This window comes from Papaver somniferum, chromosome 9, assembly GCF_003573695.1.
Source record: "Papaver somniferum cultivar HN1 chromosome 9, ASM357369v1, whole genome shotgun sequence".
NCBI lineage: Eukaryota > Viridiplantae > Streptophyta > Magnoliopsida > Ranunculales > Papaveraceae > Papaver > Papaver somniferum.
Window position 1 is genome coordinate 99,136,758 of NC_039366.1, and position 17,451 is coordinate 99,154,208.

Consider the following 17,451-nt stretch of genomic DNA (forward strand, 5'->3'; position numbering starts at 1 on the left):
TGAGAAGGATCATTAGCCTTTTTGAAAACAATTGCTAATAAAAGAAATAAAAATAAAAAGAACTACCCTCTCATTAACTACGTGCAAAAAGATTAATATTATACCTCACAAGACTACAACTTCTTTGCAACTTTTTTCCTTTTCCCCTACCTAAATTTGGATTACTATTCTCTCTATTCCAAGGAATTCTAGCTATTTATTTTTCGGACTCAGGGACGGTACTGGGTGGCTTAAGGGTGCTCCATCTACCCCCAAATCTCAAAAGATCACCTAACAATCATTTATTCATGTGTATTTTTTGGGGAGAAAAAGAATAGCCCCCATAAGAGTTAAATGTTTAGCCCACCTAGATTTCTAGTTTCAGCTTCAGACGATGCTTCTTGTCTTACCTTTTTTCCTTTTATCATTCCAACTTTTCGTTCCTATTTTCATTTATAATACCACCATAGATTCTTCTTAGACTATCTTCATGGTTGTTTCTTGAGATGCTCAGTAGATTCTACACACCATTAGCAATGCCCAGAGACGGAAGCACGCGTTGACTACACCGAGTTGACTACACATGTCTGTAGACCCACCCCCGCCACCAAAGTAAAAATTATCAGTTTAGTCCACCAAGCTAATCAATTTACTCAACCAAACCAACAATTTTTTCCACATAATCAATCATATGAGCTAGTGACTTCTTGTTAGTCCACGATGGTCATATCGGTTGGTTACACAAATGTTTGCAAGGTGTTTGTTGTTAGTTCTAAAGCAAATAATATTAAGGGATTAAATGTGTTCTATAAATGTAAGTGTTGATGGTGGTTTTTCAACAAGGGTGTAAACTGTAATATCGCATCTGCCCAGCTGCAGAAATATTAAATAAATGAAATCCTGACCCGGCATCAAAAATATAGATTCGTGCTTCTACATTATTGTTAGAGTAATGCTCGGTTGGAACCATAAGTTATGTTATCTCAAGCTTGTTTTCAATGTTAGATGATCAAAATTACATCTTGATTTCTAGTCTACTAAGTCAAGTCTCGGACGAGGTTAGAATTTGGTAGTTGAGTATTAGACATCACTCTCGAAGACTGAAGATCGACGAAGACATTTGGAAAAAATTTAATATCATGTATGTGAAGAGTGAAGCATTCTATTTTACTCACTATCTTACCATTCTATCATTTGAGACTATGTCGTATGACTTTTAGAATAGATGATTCAAGCTTGTCTTGTTAAATATCTCGAAATATGTTCAAGCATAGATGTTCAAAGGTCCTTAACAGTATTAGTTCAAAACAATTTATTGTTCGAGATTAATTTGTGGATCAACTGAAAATTGCCCATACAGGTGATTTTATCATTTTGGAATGTTTCAAAAAACATAAGAGAGAAATCCAGAACTTCTGATATTTCTGTTCAAGGTAGGTTGGTAAACCAGTTTGCAAGATATAGATATTTGAGTTTCAAAAATACACGGAAGCTTGGCGAACCAGTTCGAAAACCACAAGTTTAGCGAGGAATAGTTCATGAACTGCGGTGAACTAAAGTTTTGGTGTTGGTATAAAAGGCTTAAGGTTGGTGAACCCAGTTCACGAATTGTGTCCATAAACCGAGTACGGTTGGCGAACCTAGTTCACGAAGAATATACATCTGAGTTCTCGAGCTGAGTAGGGTTGGCGAACCCGGTTCACGAACCGTAGCACCCTGACTCGTGAATTTTATCCTAACGGTTCATGAACCGTTTCACCAACGGTCCCAGTTGAATTTTGCAAATGCTCAAAGACTCATTTTTTAAATATATTCTGCATTGTTATGACTCTCTTAAATACTTCTAATACTTCATTGATCACTAAAAAACTTATGTGCGTGCATCATGATTAAACTCTTAAGTGTTTGGGAATTAATTTGCTTATAGTTCGAAAAGCATATTTGCCAAAACAGAACGGTCATTATACACGATTCCATAATCGGACCATAATATATATTCTTCTATTATACTTTCAAGAATAATTTTCACATGCTTACCTGAAACCCTAATTAGAGTTTCATCTAAACGGAGAAATTGTTTCCTTGATTCTCACGTTATCTCAGCTCGAAATCTAAGCAACTTTGAGTCTTGAAAAACTACAAATAGAGATGCTCTTTCAACTGGGAAATTCAATCCTTGAAAATTTGTGTCCTAGTTGATTGCTACAATCGTCCTTATTGAACTAGGATTTATCTGAGAAACATAATTAGGCCTACGACTAAAATACTTCGCTTTGGGGATTCGTGAAGCCAGGTCCGACTATCTGTACCTTGATAGTTCGTGTATCCTGATCTTGCTTTTCTGTTATCGAGGCTCTCGTAATCTCTTTCAGGAAAGATAGATAGAAACCACAAATTTTTCTTCATCTTAGACTTTGTGATTCCTCAAGACAAATATCTGAAAATTATTCTTAAGTGATAAGTTGAAGATTGTTCTTGGAAGATAGATAACAAGTTTATTACTTGGAAAAATTCCGATTGGATTATCTGTATACAACTAAATTGATCTTGGATATTGATTTTCGAGATCGTACAACTACTCTTCTTAACAATCAGGTTCACGGACTCCTTTGTATATACATAATGATTGAGAGGAGATAAAGATATAAACTATATATACCCATCGTCAAGGATCATTAAGTTGGTATGCTTGCAATTGTATTAGGTTTCTTCGTACGGGTTTCCGAACGAATAAGTTGGTGACATACTTGGTACCCTCTCCTTTTCAATTATATTCCAAGAGAATTCAGAATCTGTATCCAGTTAATGGCTACGTTAACCTTATATCTCTTTTATATGTATATGCCTGCAAGTAGGGCTGTCAATGGATGAATATCGATTCTGATAGGCTAAGCTATCGGATACCGAGTATTTATCCGATAATATCCGGTTTCTGACAAAAAAGGTTAAAAAACCTGTAAAACATATTCATATTTGAAATTTAAGTTCAATTTCTCAAACATATTATCCAAATTGTCTTCAAACACACATTCATACACATAAACAGTCTTAAGAACATTACTCTTAGGTAGTTAAGTCTCTAACTCTCACACACACATGAAAACAAACACAAAAATAAATGCTTAGGAAAATAAGAAACAAAAATTCTATCGGATATCGAATGTTAACAAACAAATGGAGCCTAATCCGATTCCGATATGTTAAGAAATAAATAGCCGATAAAAAATCTGATCCGACATCCGATATTCGCTAAAACAGATAAAATCCTATAGGATCTCGTATACGCGGAAACGGATTTCGGATATTGAACTGATATTGACAGCCTTACCTTCAAGGTTTCAGAGATTCACTTAGTTGAACTCTCGTTACTTTATATGCGGCCATAAAACAGTCATCAGAACATGCTGATAATACGAATTATAGATATTCATAGTGAGATTCTATTCCAGTCTTGAATTAAGTACTATTAGAAATGTACCATTCAGTACGAAACTAAATTGAACATTATTTCGAGTCGCAGAACTTCTACGACTGAATTCCTTGAACATGTTTCACATATACTACAGCCATGGCCAAGCATGATATCGGCATCAGATCTCATGCAGTGATAAAATATAAGTAGGCCATGGACACGACACTGACAACTTGCCATCTCCAACATTAAACTTACCACGTAGCACCAATATGAGGCCAAGTTGGCCAACACCAGCAACCAGCCAAGTTGGTTGGCGACAACAGACTGGTCCAAGTTAGACATCACCCGCAACATGCCAAGTTGTCCAGCGACATCATTGGGCCAAGTTGCCAGCGCCAACACTAGTCCCAATTGGCCAGAACCAGCAAGTATTCCCACCTGCACCAACAACTTGTCCACTGCCAACAACCTATACTCTTCCACTACCCATGATTTTCCACGCCAATAAATCACTCGTGCCAGGACCAAGTTGTCAGGCCAAGTTGGCCGGTACCAGCAAACCCTATGCGTTCGTACTAGAAAGCCCATGTTATATGCTCCAACATCCAATGTTGTCCGCGTCAGCAGCAGCGTCCCTGAAAGCATCTTATACCGCGTCTTTGACAACATGCCATGCCAATGCTTGGCCATGGACATTGATGGCAATACCAACATGGATACTACAACACTGTGATGTTACATGCCATGAACGATGCTGGCAATACCAACATTCCATGGACGTTGCTGGCAATACCAACATGGCTACTACAACATGCCACAAACATGCCATGAACGTGCCACAAACATGCCATGGCCATGTTACATTTCCATGAGACTATTAGTGATACTATCCCATGGAAAACTTCTTATTACTCACGCAAACTTTGAATTAGAGTTATCTCTTCAAGCCTAAATCTTAGATGCCACTACGATAAATCTTGGCCAGCAAAATACATCATGGATATAACTTAGTTAAGACAATAAGTAGTCCATGACTCCACTAATTCCGACGAGAAATCAAAACATGTTACATGGGGGGCGGGATTCTTCATGAGGTATCGGTCTGGTGGTTTAAAACAACATGCTGCGTGGAAACAACCCATGATGAGAAAGTAACAGATAGTGGTAACATTTTAGAGTAGTAGAAGAGATGATGGAGTGGTAGTCTAGAAACTTCCCAAGTAAAATGGACATGACTCTACCATTATATCCACGATCTCCACTTTTACATTCCTTCACTACTAACGAGGAAACAGTGTGTGACCCTTACGACTATAAACAGACTCCTTTGTCTATTTAGAAAATAGAAGAAGCTTACAACTCTCAAGTTCTGATCTTTCATAGTTCAAAAAATTTACACACAATAATTCAATCACCACTGATTTCCTCAACTTTCTTTGATTTTTGTTGCTTTAATAGTTTGACTGACATTTTCATGTTTAATTATCATCCAGACTATTCATAAGCTTAAGTACAATAAGCAATTTGGTAGATAATTTTTAAAAAAAATTATCAGCTGAACCTCTCTCTGTAACTACCATAAAACCTTAGTTTTTTTCGAATAAACCTAATCTATCAATTATTAAAAATAAAAAAATAAGACATGGGTTTGTGGAAAATACCATCTTATGTATGTTTCCTACCTCTAGCACAATGCTTATAACGACTCATTTTATAGTTGGGTTTGAAAAGGAGAGGGCACCAAGTATACCACCAATATTTTCGTTCGGAAACCTGTATGGAAAAACTTAATACAATTGCAAGTAGATCTAAACTAAAGATCCTTGAAGAATATGTATATAGAGTTTTTCTCATATCTCTTACTTAATCAATATGTCTAGACTGATAGTTCTGTGAACCTGATTGTGTAGAAGAGTTCTTAGACTATCTCACAAATCCATATCCATGATCAATCTAGTCATATCAAAATCAAGAGCATATAAATTCTAACAAGTATAAAACTTGCGATTTATTTTTCAAGATAAGAATCCAAGAACAACACATCTCATTATAGACCACAATTAATAAGGACTTGAACCACCTAGATTGAATACGTATTTTTTGTGTTATCCCATTATAAACATAAAAAAATATAATACGTAAAAGGAAAAACAAGAGACACCAGAAGTTTTGTTAACGAGGAAAACCTCACTTGCAGAAAAATCTCAGGACCTCATAAAACACCAAACTTTATTAAGCCTCTACAGACACTAGTCTACTATCAGACTTAGAACTGGAATGCAGTTGAAACCTAAATAACCCTCCAAGCAATTCAGTTGCAATCGTGCTCATGATAGACACATTTTTGAATATGATTTGATCTCTATTCTCTATATTGTTGGTAATCATTTTTGTACTTACTTGGGTATTTTATGTCTTTGTAGGTGTTTTTAGAGAAATAAACTTTCGCGAAAAATTGCCCCGAAAAGTGGTATTTGATCCTTCGAAGAAAATTACTAAAGGAACCCTACAGAATTGATAAAGGCACCCCAGATACGCATCAAAGGCGCCAAGAATTTTACCATTACATCCCAAAAATAATTATTCACACCCCACAAATTGTTATTTGCACCCCAGTTGCTAGACGGACCCCCATGCTGGATAGGGGGATTCTGTCATCTTCACCGTTTGAATTTGGTTTTGGCGGGAAAAATGAACAAATTAGGGTTTGACTGAGTTAAACAGGTACAATTTGGTGTTTGGATTTGGCTAAAATTAGCTAGATGATCGGGTTTTGACAACTCGGGTTTTGTTGGTATTATATGTGGCAGTTGCATGGAGAATATTTTCCCTGATATTTGATTTTATCAATAGAGCAAAGATTGAGATGGAATAACGTAGAAGAATGAAGAAGAAAAAAAGTCTGAGACTTTCTGCCAAAGAATATTCACGGATTTACACGAGATTTAAGGTTGTTGTATCTATACAAATAGCCAGCGGGAGTCAGAAAAGGGATTATGGGGAGTTGGGGGAGCCAACATAGGGCTCTGGTACGAAGAAATTGAAGATTATAGAGCTGCAGAGAAAGTTTCTGTTGCTGCAGAAGAATAAGGAGGTGAATAACATTGGATTGTTGAAGTCGGTCGCTGATTTAGAAGTCTGTCGCAGGAATTTTTCTTTTCTGTTGTTATTGAAAAAAGCTTTGAGAGACTGAGAATCATCTTTCGAAAAGACGATGGTACCCAAATACCCCCCCCCCCCATTTTTTTATTTATCAACCTATAAGTCCTCTATCGAATGTGATAGTCTAAGGAATTAGTCGAGACAATACAACTAATCGGTTCACACTTCATGTGATCGTCTATGGATATGAGATCGAGACAATACAACAACAAGATCACTTGCGTGATTGACTATGGATACAAGATCGAGACGCTACGACAACAAAGTGTGTACTTGATAATAGGTTCGGAAATAACCGAAACTCTATAGGATCAATATCAAGTATTACGGAGATAACGTACTTGTGTATTTTACTTAATTGTAATAACAATTATAATGCGGAAAAAAAGAGTAAAAAACACAACAAGATTTTGTTAACGAGGAAACCGCAAATGCAGAAAAACCCCGGGACCTAGTCCAGTTTTGAATACTCTCGAAATTAAGTCGTTATACAAAATCTAATACCAACTTCGTATAGTTGAGACCAAGAAGACTAACCCTAGCTACTTAGTTCCCTTAGTATCCTTCCGCCTTCGACTTCTAGAGTCACGCAAAGGAATATCTTTGGATCGTGTTAGAGCACTGCTCGGTCGAACTCGCAAACGTTTCTATCTCAAGCTTGTTTTTCAAGTTTAGTTGTCAAAACTATAAGTCTTGATTTCTAGTCTACTTATAGCTATGTCTCGTATTAGGAAAGAAAGTGTAGTTGAGCTTTAGACTTCACGGCGTTCATCGCTTGAAGACGAAGAACTAATAAGGGGAGCTTATGGAACTTCATCAACAAAAGGTATGTGGAGACTTGAACTCTTTTATCACTCAGAAGTCTATTTCTATTCTATCTCCTATTGATACAAAAGTCTTAAAGCTATATAGACTTTGAATTATACACAGTTGATATTTTGAGCTGAGTTTAACTCGCTTACATATTTCTCGAAATATGTGTTGGTAAGCTTTCGCTTTAACCAAGTTCATGTTTTGTTCTTGACGAAAAAAGATGATCATGTGAAAATCGCCTGGTGACATCTTATGTGATTTGTGTGAGACAGTCATTTGATGTAGAACAGAATGCTTCGTATTGATCATTTGATCACTTGAAAATTGCTTTGAAGCTAATAGTTTGTGTGAGACAGCTATTCTCGTCTTCTAAGAATGTTTCAATGATTAAAATTGGAGTTTAGAACAATTAACCATTGATTGGATAATGCACAGTATGCGTACCGGTTGCAAGTGTAATCCAAGTCCGGGAATTTAGTATGCACACCCGTATGCGTACTAATTTCAACTGAGTTGATCATGAACGACGGTATGCATACCCGTTTGCATACTGGGGAACAAGACCAAGTCTGGGAACTTAGGTATGCGTACCCGTTTGCAAACTTGAGTAGGTTAAGTTCTAAAATCGGTTAAGTATGTTTACATACTCATGAACAAATACATTTATAAAATAAGGAATGCAATCTTTGCAAACCGTGGTTATAATGTGCATGAAATGATTCGAGTGAATCAAAACTGATTTTTCTTTAATTGTAACTTGTATACTTCTGTGAGAATATAAACAATTGAACAACTCTATAACTAGTTTCATTTGAGTTATTTGAACTAGTTGCGATTAAGATGAACAAGGTTAATATGAAAGTGTTCATATGGCTAATTTCGGTTAACTATTGCCGATCCAACTAAGTTTACATGTTTAGGTACGGTTACCTATGTCTAAATAAAGGTACATTTCATTTGTGTATAACAAGCTAAGACAATCTAACGGTTGAAAGATATTATCTTGAACCTAATCAGGTTTTCATCTAACGGTGAATATTGAATGTTTTGTTACCAAGGTAACATTGATTCCAAACCCTGATTTGAAGACTATATATGGGAGAAATCTAGCAACTGGGAAACCTAATCCCCACACCTCTTGTGTGATACTAGTTGCGACTAGAGTCGATTCTCCTTTAACCTAGGTTTTTTTTAAAACCATTATAGGTTAACGACTTAAAGACTTCATTGGGATTCTGAAGCCAACCCAACTATTTTCTCTGTAGTTGCGTGTTCTGATCTTACTTTGTTCTATCGTATTGAGTATTATCTTCTCTAAGATTTACTCGAGATTCAATCTCGGACAGGCAAGATAAAAAGTAGTCACAAACATCTTCGTCTCATCATTTGTGATTCCACAATATCTTGTTCCGCTACCATATGGTTAAGATTATTGTGAGGTGATTGATACTACTAGATTTTTCTTCGGGAATATAAGTTCGGTGTATCAATTGGTTCCGGTTCACTTTGATTTATCAAAAGACAGAACAAGAACTCGTAGGTATTTCTGTGGGAGACAAATTTATCTATTCAATAGACTTTTCTTTTTTGAGACAGATTTGTTAATCAAGTCTTCGAATTTAGGTCGTAGAAACTCTTAGTTGTGGATGAGATCATCTAAGGAAATCAAGTGCGTAGAGTCCTACTGAGATTCAGATGCGTAAGGAACGCAACTGTACCTTGATCAGTGTGAGATTGATTAGGGCTCAACTACATTCTAGTCTGAAGTTAACTTATAGTAGGCTAGAATCTGTAGCGGATTAATACAGTGTGGCGTTCAAATCTGGACTAGGTCCCGGAGTTTTTCTGCATTTGTTGTTTCCTCATTAACAAAATTTATGGTGTCTGTGTTATCTCTTTTCTGCATATATTTGTTTATATAATTGAAATGTCACAGGTTGTGCATAGTTCAAACAATTAGATAATCCAACCCTTGGTTGTTGATATAAATTGATTGTCACTTGAACATTGGTTTTTAGTACCGTTTAAATTGTTTCTCATTGAGAAACAGATATACAACTCTTTGATATATTTCCATTGATTGAGTCTGACTGTCCAGTTGATTCTCTTGGAATTATATTGGAATTAGTCCATACAGATTGCTGAAATAAAATATTGGGTTAGGTTGTTAGACCCACGCTTTTTCAGATCATATTCCAACCAGAAAAAGAAGAATCTGTTTGGTAACCACTCTAATCAATCTTGCTAAAGATATTTGATGACTCGTTGACAAAGGCTATTATGTTTAATCTAATAAACTCCTTTGTCTGGTTTGATCAATCTAAATATTGATTACCGAAATAATCAAGTTCTAGATTTGCACTCAATCAATATAGATCTCAAAGAGAAACTACAGAGAGTTGCAGATCTCATGAAACTAATCAATTAAATTATAAATGGATCCCAGCCGATCAAGGTTTGTGCACTAAATCCACAAGATACGAAAACTAATAAAAAATTCTTCTTCGTCTTCAAATCTTCTATTGCCTTCAAATACATACACAAAAACACTTGAATCCTCTTGTGATCAATCACGCACAGAACGAAGTCTGTTAACAATGGATTATCACAAGATGTCTTTCGATCTGAAGATGGTTCTAAAGATCTCGTCAATACTTTGATCTAGTCTGAGTGAATCTTATATTAGAAGAGAAGATTCTCAAGAATAAACAAACTAGATGAAATTAATCAAAGTTTCAACAACCGTTAGTCAATCAGATCAATAATCTAAAACTAATAACACTACAATTATCTAGTTTACCACCAACAGTACTTGTAGAGCTTTTTGATCCCACATAAGTCTTTAAATGAGCGGTCGTTAGAGATTTCACCTAACTAAGATACTTTCCTCTCCAAAATACGGCTCCACTAGAAAAACAAGAAATTAAGTTTTCCGGGCTCTTAGGATGGTTTGCAAGAAATGCAAACTCAAGTATTTATAAATCAAGGTTGTTTGGACAACAAGTAAATTCCAAAACCGAATATATTCTCAAGATATGCATTAAAGTACCTAAATTCGGTTTTCCTATTTCCAATTAACCAATATTTCCGAAAACTCTCATAAAAAAACTATTATTATTAGTCTAGCACATTAACTAACAATATTTTCCAAAGGATATGTTTTAAATGCTGGTAATTAAAACATATATGATGAAAATCATAATTAAATGTTTTTCACTTTTTCGGACCGTGGATCACCTTGAGTATCAAGGAATATCTTTGAACAATAAATTATAAGAGTTATGTACATGTTCAAATATGTCGACATCTAGAAGTTTCTTAGCAAACCCTAATTCCAAGCTTCACACAAAACTTATAGAGATATGTGAATATTAGAAACTCGGTTTTGCTTCTCGGGATCGGTTGTACCAACATCACAATGTAAGTTGTGGTCGGTTACACCATGTTTCCCAAACCGGATTGTGACCGGTTACACCTTGCTTCCCAGGGGTAGCTTGTGATCGGTTACACCTTACTTCCTGAGTTAGCTTTTGATCGGTTACACATTGCTTCCAAATGTAGCTTTTGATCGATTACAACTAACTTCCCAATTCATCTTGTGACCGGTTGTACCTTGGTTCCCAAAGTAACTTATGGTCGGTTATAACTTGCATTCCAATATAGCTTGTGATAAGTTACAACTAGATTTACAATGAAGCTCATGACCGATTGCAACAAACTATATTATATAGGCTATGACCGTTTATACCATAAATCTCAACAAGTTAAGATAGGTTATACCAAAGTCATCTTCAATTGGTCATCCAAAAGATATTCAAAGAATAGCAAGACCAATCATGATTTCCTTTCGATTATGAAACAAGTTCAATCATGTACTTCCTTTAAACAAATATTAGAAAACATTATCTAGGGTGAAATCGTTCCTATATAATGCACACATAGTCAAATAACTATATATAATATATTATGTCGATGTCGTTCTTTCGAAGTTCCAAAAGATAAGCGTTCATACTTCGTAATATGTTTTTCCTTGACACTTTGATCATATAATTATGACCAAGTCACATCACTAGAGTATTATATACAATAAATACAGGTTCACATGTTATGTTTTCAATATAACACGACTTGAAAGATATGTTAGGAATGGAAACAAGATCAAGTCAATATTACTAACCTCAAGTGGAAGGATGATGTCGTCGTTGTAGTCGTTACTTCTTCACATTCTTCAGGTCTTTGGAATAATACTTACACGTCTCAACATTTCTAAACTTTCTAGTCTAACCTAAACGAAGTTGACTCTAATATTTAATCAAGTGACTCTAAATGAGTTTTTATACTAAAATATGACAATCAAACTTGATATATCAGCGCTTGGTGGGTTCAACCGAGCTACGCTCTAATATCTTTTCCAACTGTTTCTGTAACGCCAAAACATAAATAGTTGTTCGTTGTTTTATTATATTTTTTCCCTTTTCACCTTTGTAAACACCTTTTGAGCCATGAATAATTATTTTGACAGTGTTTTCAACATGAGCCACTAAACCCTAACACTGAGATGACAGAGGAAGCCTTATTATCACAATTGTGTGGTAACTATAATTGATTCTTTATAACTTTTTGCAATTATTTTTATTGATTTATCATTTCATTACTGTGATCTTATTTGATGATGCATGCTCATAATTTACAATTAATATTTTTGAAATCTACCTTTGGCAAAGAAATAAAGTCCATAAAATATCTATAATTATTAAGAATCATTGTATGCATCACTCGATTTTGGCTAATAGTGGAATCCTAAGTTCCAAGCTCTCCCAATATTATTATCATCTTTACATATTTCTAGTTTAAATTAAGAATTATGTCTGAAATATAATATCCACAAGTCCAAGTTGAACGAATCTTTACTACCACTTTCTACAACAACTTAAAATCATATAAGATCCTTACGTCTCTTCAACCTGCAAGGTTCTACGAAGTTAATTCCCTTAGCTGACATCCTTTACAGCCCCAGAGGTTCTTCAACCTAAGTGAATACTTTTGAAACCAATCTGCCTCTAACAAATAAGCCTATTTGATTTTCCTTTTGATCTAGGTTTGGAAATCTGTTTGCTATAGACAAAGTCCAGTATACGATATACTTACACTCGGTTAGCTAAGAAGTCCTAGAATACTAACCATCTCTTAAGAACAATCCAAAAATATTAAAGAATAGTTCAGATATCTATCTTGAGGAATCATAAAATATAAGACGGATAGAACTTTGCGATTTCTATCCATCTCGTTCGTGATCTAAGATAAAAAGGACCTCGAAGAAAAATAAGAACAAGAGCAGGATACACGAACTATCATGTAAAACATAGTCGGACTTGGCTTCACGAATCTCTAAGTGAATTATTTAAGTCATAACCTAATTATGTGTCTCAAAAGAAACCTAGGTTTTTAGATAACGACTTTGGAAAGCAAATAGGACATAGAGGTTCCAAATATTAAGAAAAACCGTTGCATGAGTCTCTTTGTTTATAAACTTTTCAAGGCTCTAGGTAGCTTTGAATCACTACACCAAATTCTGGGATTAGAAACAGGAGCAAGCCGTTACTAAAACGGGTTGTAACGGCTGTTGCCTGTTGCAAAAGCGGGTGTTACATTTATTTTGTAACGACTATGTGGCCATTAAGAATTTTTGTTGTAACGGCCCAGTAACGGCTTTCAGCCGTTACGAATTTGCTACGAGGTAACAGCTACGGACCGTTACGAATGCTTTTGTAACAACGTTGTCGCAACGCCGTTGAGCCGTTACTACGTGGAAGATTGTAACATCTCAAGCCGTTACGAACTTTTTTGTAACAGCAAAAAATTACTGCCGGTCAACCTTGACCAGTTCAAGTATGACCGACAGTAATTTTTCTGCCGGAAATATACCGGAATTCAATTTTTTTTAACCTGCATGAAACTTTCATTCAGTTTAATCATACAATATCACTCATTCAATAAGAATAATTTCTTCTATTCTTTCTACATTCATTCAAGCAGTTTAGAACTTGGGAGAGCACCAAAATTCTTCTAAGTATAAAATTCTAAGTTACAAAATTTACTTAAGTTCATTGAAACTTCCTACATAGAAACTTACAAATTTCATAGAAACTACCTACATAGAACTTGGGAGAGGACCACTAATGACTGCTTTATTCTCCAACCTTTTTGATCTCATAACAGAGCATCATTAAATTAACCTGCAAACCGAAAAATGACAAATAATGGTTATATACTATAAGGGAATGCACTCAAACATCATTCAGCTAGCTAGTTATAGTACTAATTACCCATGTTTAGAACACTCCATCCAATAATAGTAAAATTTGCGTAAAAATAGAAGTAGATTCACCAGATTAGTTAAAGAATTAGAAGTAGTCCCACCGAAGCCTTCCAAATGGCCTGAAATATAAGTAGCCATGTAAAATTAGGTATCACATTAGTATCTTGTTATAAACATATCGAGATGTCCCCATCAGTTTCAAAACCAACAATATGGAACTTAAGAAAATTACAGGCAGAGAAACCACTTGAGCATATAAGTGAAATATATAGAGATGCAATTCTAAGTAGCCTCAACCATCTCATGTGTAAGGATTAACACAGAAAGGACACAAAGAATACTATACAGATCAATTCTAAGTAGCCTCAAATTCTCTGTAAACTTTAGAGGGATAATAGGGTAAGTTATCACCTTTCCATCGTTTGAAACAACAATATGGTATGCACCTTGACTGAATGATAACGATTCTCTTGTGCCTGATACCTTGGGCAATTCATAAATCTACAAAGCAATCTTCTCACCATTCATACTTGTTGCACCAGTCCTCATATTTGCCAGTCCCTGTATTACAGATCCATGAACCTTACCTGCAACAAAATCACAACAAACAGTTATTAGATTCACATATACGAAATAAAAAAAAAGGTGACAGAATTGAGAAATGAAACATGGTTATCAAAAATTCATTATAATGCTCAAAAGACCCCAAAGAAGCACAAGCATGTGCGAGCAGAAAGTGACCAGTTAGCTTCTTAATTTAAACAGGCTCTGGCAGAAAGTTGTATTATCAACGCTAAAATTATGGATACTGTGAGGCCTATACTTGATAGAAAAACACTTTAGACCGACGATTAAGCGGAACTAGGCAGCCAATTAACAAAATCCACCATCAACCTTTATAAACTAGTATGACGGTAGAAGTAAGCCACTGAACTAGTTAGGAAGCACATGTGAAAGAAATGCTTACCGCTCTCGTGCAGAGGAATATTGTTAGTATCCTTACATTTTTCTGTAGAGGTTCTGGAGGTCCAATGTTCAAGGGGACGTATAACAAGAGCTCTTGGATTCTCCCTTGGAATAAAAATGACATCTTCTTTTGGTGTGCTAGGAGCTTCGTTATTATCACTGAAATATGGTACCTATAAAAACAAAACCAAAAAAAAAAACTAGTTGTTCGTAAGTAAATACAAGATTAGGTGCTTAATGGTTTTTCAAATAGTAATTGTAGTAGTGGTAAAAACAGGGTCTTTTCAGACTTGTGAAGAAAGCAATTTTTCTAGATTTAAATTAAACAGGCAAATAAATAAAATAGTTCAAAACTTTAGAGAAAATACCAAGACTAGGATTCCACCATTAACCAATTAAATAGTAAATTCTAAATAATATTCATGCAATTCTATCTTTAAAAATAATTCTAATATTTGCCTCAAATATATTTTTGAAGTAATAATTGTAATCACAAAGTATAAAACATCAAAAGTTTTTAAAACCCAGCATGCTTCATCAAAATAATTCACAACTATTCAATAAAAACTAATATTTTAAATTCAATTCCATGCAAATAATCAAATAATAATATTGCAAATAAATAATAAAATTAGAATTATACCAATCAATATGGACCAATGGCTTCCTCCGTCGTCTCGGCTAATGGGTTTAGCTCCTCATCCCAAAGACACACTCACAAGATGAATTCATGGCTAAAATAGGTGTTTTTATTGATGAATATAAGATGAAACAGAAATTTGCAACGCTGTAATGGTGTTACAGCGCCACTGTTACAAAGGGGTATGGTAATTTAAGACTGATGTAAACGATAACTATCTACTGCTGTGAAACAACAACAGTGGTCTGAAAATAAGTCTGCTGAAGAACGACTGACTCTGCGAGTCTGTTCTTCGTGTTCTTCAGAAGCTTTAATGGCAGCAGCAGCAGCAGCGTTGTCTCCTCTATAATTGCTTCTCCTAGGCTCTCATCGACTCTAAACTCCCTCCTAAAGGTTTCTCACCTTTCTTTGATGTAAACCAACACTTATATAGCCTTCAGATTCCCTAGAAACTCGATCAAATTCGAGAATAAATCTCTTATTCTTCACGTGCAGTTTGAACAATAATTCCATCTGTCGATCTTTGTATGCGTCTGTGAGCTATTCTATTGCTCCCAAAATCTTCTCTGACTTGAAATCAACTGTTTTGAAGTATATCCCACGCAAGAATCTCTCCCAAATCTTTCAAACCAATTCAAAACCCTAAACAGGGACCGTGTGCACTGTCTTGACTTTGTGTGGATTTTCTGACTTATCCAGCCCAATTAGATGGGTCTAATCGCTTCTAACAGGTCCCTTATGTCTTGTAGAGTCCGTGGGTACCAAATTTGCCCATTGAATCGCCTGCTAGGTCGCTCAAATCCTTGATCCAAAACTGTTGACGTTGCTGCCTTTTTTCCCGCCAAAATTTTCTTTTGAATTTGAGAAGTTGACCTCCCCTTATCTGTGGCTGGTCTCCCTTTAGCAGATGCCTGGAAATGTGTCACCCCTTAGTAATTAGGTTACCCCTTATCCAAAATCAAGGGTTCGTATAGCAAGTGTCCTCTGGGGCATTTTCCGCATTTTTTTTCGGGGTTCCTCCGGGGTATTTCTGGGATACTTCCGGTACACTTCGGAGGCGCTTCCGGTACGTTATCAACGGAGGTCCAAATGCCACATTTTTAGCCAAATTCGCCGCAAGAGATTATTTTCCAAAAACACCTACAAATACATAAAATAACCAAATAAGTACAATATCGAGTACTAACAATATATACAAATGAGCTATATTAGACACATAAATGCGTCTATCAGTGCTCAAAATAAAACAAATGTTACAACTGATAGGAACCAAATCCAATCTTACCCTTGGGTCGTCGTTCTTAAGATTGGATCTCCTAGCAGTTAACCTAATTCTTCTCTGAGGGTTGTGTAGGTTAAAAACAATCAGATTTCTACTATCTGATGTTCCAACAACCATCAGAGGATATTTGACAGAGAGCGAGTAACAACATTCTGGAAGCTGTTGTGTATGGATTTGCGTTTGATGCCTAAGGTCCTAGTACCTGAATCAATCAATTAGCAAAAAAAAATATTAAGACACATTATTCAAAAATATGTTTAGATTATAAGGAATAAGTGAACCTAATTCTTGCTTGATAACCTTATCCCAGATGTCTGTAGCCAAAAGATTCATCTCTGGTATCCAAGCAACTGCTTTACGGTTCAAAATCATGTATAACAATAGTCACAGGATGACCACCAGATGTCAAAGGCCATATCTTTACATGTTATCACACCCTTCAAAGAAATCATCTTTCCAAGCCAAACACAAAACCTAAACCAAATAAAATACCACCATTCAACACATTAAAGCAACATTTCAACCAAGAAAACAAGCAACAAAATAGTCAAAATTTCACTACCAGTTGGGCATCAGCTATTGCTGGTTTTGCAACACTTCCTGTATTAGTTCTTAATCTTTGTACTTCCCAACATCTAACCTGTGATTTCCATCAATACATCCCAAATTTGAGCCTTCACTCGTTCATTATTTAACAAAACCACACAGACATTAAAACTTAAGGGTAATTTAAATTGAAAAACCAAAATAAACCTGGTTATCCCATGAAGTAGCAACAATATAGTTGCCTTTAGAACTAAAACATTGACTGGATATAGAATCTGTAGGTGGTTGAACAACCTACAAAATTAAAACATCGAACACACGGTATCAGA